Here is a 5,000-nt window from a genome sequence, read left to right on the forward strand (position 1 = left end):
TCGTCAGTTTCAGAGGGTGGATTTCTCATTTTTGCCTTTTCCCCAGCTCCCCACGCCCTTGTGTGTTTCTTTTGCTTAAAGATTGTCACCTGAGCTAGGCACTGTTGCCCTGCTTCCTCAGTTTCAGAGGGTACCTTTTTCAGGGTTGCTTTTTGACCGCGTCTCCTCGCCATTGTATTTTTTTATTTTATTTTTTTTGCTTAAAGATTGCCACCTGAGCTAGCCTCTGTTGCGCTTCTTTCTCAGTTCTAGAGGGTAGATTTCTCCGTGTTGCTTTTTCCCAGGTCTCCACGCACTTCCTTTCATTTTTCCTTAAAAATTGCCACCTGAGCTAGCCCCTGTTGCCCCATCTTCGTCGGTTTCAGAGGGTAGATTTCTCAGTGTTGATTTTTCCCCATTTCTCCACGCCCTCGTGCTTTTTTTTTTTTATTTCCTTAAATGTCGGCGCCTGAGCTAGCTTCTTTTGCCCATCTTCGTCAGTTTCAGCGGGTAGACTCTCCGCCTGCCTTCGACAGGCCCTCTGGACTGGAAAGCTTTCCTCCTCCCGTCATCACGGTCCTTCTCGGATGACGTGCCTGGTTTCGGTTTGACCGTCCCCGCCCGCCCTGATTTTCTAAGTCCTCCCGGGAACCCCGGGGGCGCTCCAGCCGCTCCGGAAGCGGCGGCCTCCCGGCCGCACCGGCCCAGCCCGGCCCGGGCCGCCCCCTGGCCTCTCTGGGGGGAACTCTCCCCTTCCCCTTCCCGGTGATCGCCCGAGAAACCTTTTCCGAGTCCCCCTCCTGCGGCTGGGGCTGCGCCTTGGCGGCCGGGAGCCCGCGGGCGGACGCCCCGGGGCCGCACTGGGGCCGGGAGGCTGGGTCCGAGGGGGCTCCGGGACGGGATCGGGCGGCCCGGCGGCCCGGCTGTGCTCCCCGGCGGGCCCGCGCTCCGGCTCCGTCCCGCTGAGGCGGTCGTCGGTCGCCGGGTGCCACCTGGCGGCCGCTTTTATATCGTCTCTTTCCTCCGGAGCTCCGGCGACGCGGGCCAAGGGACGGGACTCGGCCGCGGTGACCGAGGCAGAGTCCCGGGAGGCCGGCGTCGCTGGCGGGATCTGGCCCGGTGGCGCCGGGGCGTGAGCGCGACGCCCGCTCGCCGGAGATTGGAGGTGCAGGCTACTGAGGGAGGTGGCTGTCGCCGCGCCGCCCGGTGCCGGCCGGGGTGTGGGGCCTCCCGGACGGGTCGACCAGCAGCCGCCGGTGCCCCTCCGTCCCCGGGAGGGGGTGGGGGGCCGCCGCGGGGGAACGGGCGAGGGAGCTCGTCCCGTGCCCGGCCGTCGTCCCGAGGGCGGCCCGGTGGTCGGGCCTTCCGCGTCGCCGATCCCCTTTCCGCGCCCGCTCCGGAGGTGGGCGACCGGCCGGGGCCTTGCGGGGGAGCCCGTGGAGGGCGCGACGGGCTCGGCCGCCGGGCTGGCCTTTTCCCCCACTGGTCTTCCGAGTCGACCGGCTCTGGCGGTGGGGACCGGGCCCGGTCCTCGGATGCCTCCTCCTCCGTGGCAGTTTTTTTTTCCAAGTCCCGCCCTGGAGAAGAGCGTGGACCGGCCCCGGGAGCCCTCGAGGGCGGGCCGGGGAGGGCGTCCCCGGCCCGGACGCGTGCCCGGGGTGGGTCCGGGCCGTCGGACCGGACTTCTCTCTCCGAGTTTCGCGGGTCGCGTCTTTGTCCGGAGGCGGGAGGGGGCCGGCTCGAGGCGTAGGTGGAGCCCCGGCTGAGGGACGGGAGCCACGGTCCCGCCCCGGGCCCGGTCGCCGGAGGCGCCTCCGCGGAATTCTTTTCTAAGTCCTGACCCGGCGACTCAGAGGGAGGGACCGACCGGTCCCGGCCCGCGCGGGCGGCCCGGGGAGGCTGTCCCCGGCTCCCCCTGCCGCCACGCTTCTGGGGTCGACCAGATGGCCCCGGGAGCTCCGGGCCTGGTGGCGATGGGGTCGTGCTTGGGGTCTGGTGGCCGTGGCCGTGATCCAGGGGTTCCCCTGGTGATCCGTGGGTGGGCCCCGTCTCCGGGCGCGGCGATTCTTGCCCCCGAATGGGTGGTTTTGTGCCGCCAGGTAAGTGCTGACACGCTCTGCTCGGGTGACAGTCGCCCGAGAGCTTCCGGGTGCCTGGATGCGTGTGCGGGGAGGGCTCCGGGCTCTGGCCGAGAACCGGACGCCCGTTTCCACCCCCGCCGCTTGAGCCGCCCGCTGGGGCCTGCGCGCCGGCTCTTGTGCGTTCCAGGCGCCCCCACGACCGTGGTGCCACCTCCGGTCTCTGGTACCCGAGGGCGGCGGGGTTAGGGGCGCGGGGTCCTCTACCACGTGCACTCCCTGCCGCCGGCACCCGGGTGCGGTCGCGACTTACCCCATCCCACCGGCTCCGTGCCAGTGCGTGTCAGGCGTTCTCGTCCTGGGGTGGTCGCCCGCGCTTGCTGGAGGAGGAGAGGGGTCGGTGAGGCTGAAGCAGGCTCCTCCGCTCGCTGTCCTCGCCGGCCTTCCCTTGCTCGGGGGTCCCTCGCGTTATGCTGCCGACCGATGTGGTGATGCTGTGCTCTCCCGGGCCGGGCCTAAGCCGTGCCAGACGAGGGACGGACGTTCATGGCGAACGGGACCGCTCTTCTCGCTCTGCCCGCGGGTCCCCTCGCCCGTTCTCCCCCGCTGCGAGTGGCGTGTGGGAGGCGGCAGGGGTGCGGAATCCGGCCCGACCTCGCTCCCCCGCCCCGTGCCTCGTGGCGTGGGCGGTGTCGGGGTCTCCGTGACGCGGCGGATGCTCCGCCTGTGCCTCTTGGCTGTGTCTCGTGGGCGGCCCTCCCCGCGGTGGGGCGGGCCGTGTTGCCGCCGCGCCGCGCGCCTTCCCGGGCGCGTGAGCGCGTTCCCCGGGCCGTTGGCGGTGCCCCTGGAGCGTTCCAGGTCGTCCCTCAGGCGCCCGAGGCCGAGTGGCGGTGTCGTTCCCTGTTCCCGTCGGCCTCCTCAGGTAACCACTGCGCTGGTGTGTCTGAGGAGCGGAGGGGTCGAGTCGGTAAGGGAGGCGTGCCCCTCGTCCCCCTCGGGGTGGACGGGTGCCTCGTCGCCCCCCACGGCGTGCCGTGTGGGGGCGGGCAGGCTCGGGCGCGTGCCCGCGTGTTCCCCTTGCTGGGGTTTCCCCGCGGGTGTGGGAGTGACCGTGGCGGGCCGAGCCAGCGGCGTGGCGCTGGCTCTTTGGGTTGGGAGGTGCTGTTTGATCGGCACCTCCGTCCCAGTCTCTGCCTCCCTTGGTCTCTCGGCCTGAGAGGAGGCACTGACTTGGGAGCCGCACAGGGGCCTTGTAGATCCCTAGCTAAGCCCAGTGTGGCCAGAGATGGCGAGCCCGGGGCAGCGCGGGCTCGCGGCCCTGACCACGGACGCTCCGACTTGCTCTAGGCCTTACCTCTACCGCAGACCCCTCCTGCGTTGCGTGGCCATGGTGTCTGTAAGCGCCTTGGTGGGACCGATGGCGGACGATGGGCGGGGGCGACACGCCCTCGGTGAGAAAGCCTTCTCTAGCGATCCGAGAGGGTGCCTTGGGGTACCGGACCCCCCAGCCGCCGCCCCTCCTTTGCGCGTAGTAGCCACGGACGCCACCACCGTGGCGCGTGGGCAGAGCTGCTCTTTGCCTACCGCGGCCGGCGCCTCCCCCCTCCGAGTCGGGGGAGGGTCACGCCCGGCCGGGCCGTCGTCGGGCGCGGGGCCGCGCGTGTGCGCGAGCGTGCGCGTGGTTCTCCCGTCGCGCGCTGGGGCGGGGAGAGGGCCCGGCCCCGTCCGGGCTCCGCCCCGCCGCGAGCGGCTGGCTCTCCGCTCGCTCCCCGTCCCGAGCCGCAGCCGGTGGTGGCGTGCGGGCATGGGTGGGGGCCGCCGCCGCTCTCGGGCGCGTTCCCTCGGGACGTGGGCCCCGGAGCAGACCAGACAGGCAGACGGGTGGCTGGGTGGACGGGGCGGCCCCCGGCGGCGGGGGCGCCTCACGTAGGCCCCGGCGGTGGGGCCGGGCCCGCGGGAGGCCGAGGGGTGGCTGAGGCCGGCCGGCGTCCCAGGCGTCGTGGGACCGCCCTCGCGTGTCGTTGGCGGTGGGATCCCGCGTGTGTTTTCCTGGTGGCCCGTCCGCGCCCGAGGCCGTCCCCGGGAGCCTTCCCGCGAGCCCGTGCTCCCTCCGTCGAGGCGCGCGCCGCGCTCCCCGCTGCCCCCGGTGCTCCCCCGCCCGGGCAGACGCCTGGCCGCGCCGCCCACCGGCCGGGACCGAAGTGGGCCTCGCCGTGCGGGTGTCGCCTCCGGCCACCGAGGCCGGTGGTGGCCCCGGGCGAAGTGCTCTCGGCTCCGGTCGGGTGGGGCCCGCGCGCCAGGCGCCCGGCGCGGGACGCTGGCGCCGTGTGCGGGAGAGCCCTGGCCGTGGCGGGGCCGAGCCCCCGTGAGCTGCGCGTGGGGCGACGGGGCCAGTCGCCGTTCCGGGCGCCGCGGGACCGCCCCTGGTGCTGGAGGCCCCTGGCGGTGAGACCCCGTGTGTGCTCCGGCGGCCGACTTGCCTCGGGAGGTTCTGTCTTCCCTCCTTCGCCCCGAGCGCGTCTCTCGGCGGGCCGCGGCCCTTCCGCCGCCGCCTCTCCGGCGCCTCGGCCCTCGCCGCCGCCGGCCTTCTCCCGAGCCCTTCCCCGTCGTCGCCTGTTCTGGCTGCCCGACCGGGGCCCCGCCCCGAGCGCGACTCGCTTCCCGGGGCCGCTGCGGCCTCCTCCGTGTCTGCCGCCGCCACCCGCGCGACGGCGACGTTGCGTGCGGGCGGGGGACCGTCTCCCGCGGCGCCCCGTTCTGGCGCGCGCGTGTCTGTCGCAGCGCGGGTCGGGTCCCGGCCAGCCGTCGTGACCGGCCGCCGGCGCGCCGCGCCACCCCCGGGGGCGGGGGGTCGGGCCTCGGTCCGGCTCCTGGCCCGCGGGGGCGTGCGCGGGCCGTCCGGCCGGCCGGTGTCGACGCGACTGCCTGGTGCCCCGGCCCCGC

The sequence above is a fragment of the Equus asinus genome, unplaced genomic scaffold (genome assembly GCF_041296235.1).
Source record: "Equus asinus isolate D_3611 breed Donkey unplaced genomic scaffold, EquAss-T2T_v2 contig_269, whole genome shotgun sequence".
Taxonomy (NCBI): Eukaryota; Metazoa; Chordata; class Mammalia; order Perissodactyla; family Equidae; genus Equus; species Equus asinus.